The sequence below is a fragment of the Galeopterus variegatus genome, unplaced genomic scaffold (assembly GCF_000696425.1).
Source record: "Galeopterus variegatus unplaced genomic scaffold, G_variegatus-3.0.2 Scaffold1473, whole genome shotgun sequence".
In the NCBI taxonomy this organism is placed as follows: domain Eukaryota; kingdom Metazoa; phylum Chordata; class Mammalia; order Dermoptera; family Cynocephalidae; genus Galeopterus; species Galeopterus variegatus.
The window spans coordinates 30,400-30,782 of record NW_007727584.1 but is presented as its reverse complement, the minus strand read 5'-3'; the positions used below and the strand labels follow the sequence as shown (position 1 = coordinate 30,782).

General features: G+C 52.5%; 1 protein-coding gene across 1 annotated transcript in view; it reads right to left on the bottom strand.

The window, feature by feature from the left end:
• Positions 1 to 383, bottom strand: part of DGAT2 (diacylglycerol O-acyltransferase 2) — a 36,591-nt gene that overhangs the window by 28,072 nt on the left and 8,136 nt on the right. The gene's annotated exons all lie outside the window — the stretch shown is intronic.

The window sequence follows — 383 nt, the reverse complement described above, 5'->3', positions numbered from 1 at the left end:
TTCTTCCCTAAGGAAGTCCCCACACTGTTGGCCCGGTCTGCAGCACCCCCCAGTAGAGTTTTGAGACCTCCAAGTCTAGTTTGGCCAGTCTTGTAGCACATACTTACCAGCCACCTGCCAGACACTAAGCACTGACCCTTGGAGGCCAGCCTGTTGACTCTTCCTCTGGGAAGTCTTCCTTTCCCCCAGCCCAGGTTGGGCTAACAACACCTCCATGTGCCCCCATCTCACCCCTATACTCAGCCCTTTCTCATTGTGGGAAGGAGTGTTTATTTGTTTGCAAGGATTATGTCTCATTTATCTGGGTCCCTGTGCCCAGCACAGTGTCAAGCACAGAGCAGATGCTCAATGTTTGCTGTATGACTGCATGCTCAAGGGGACTG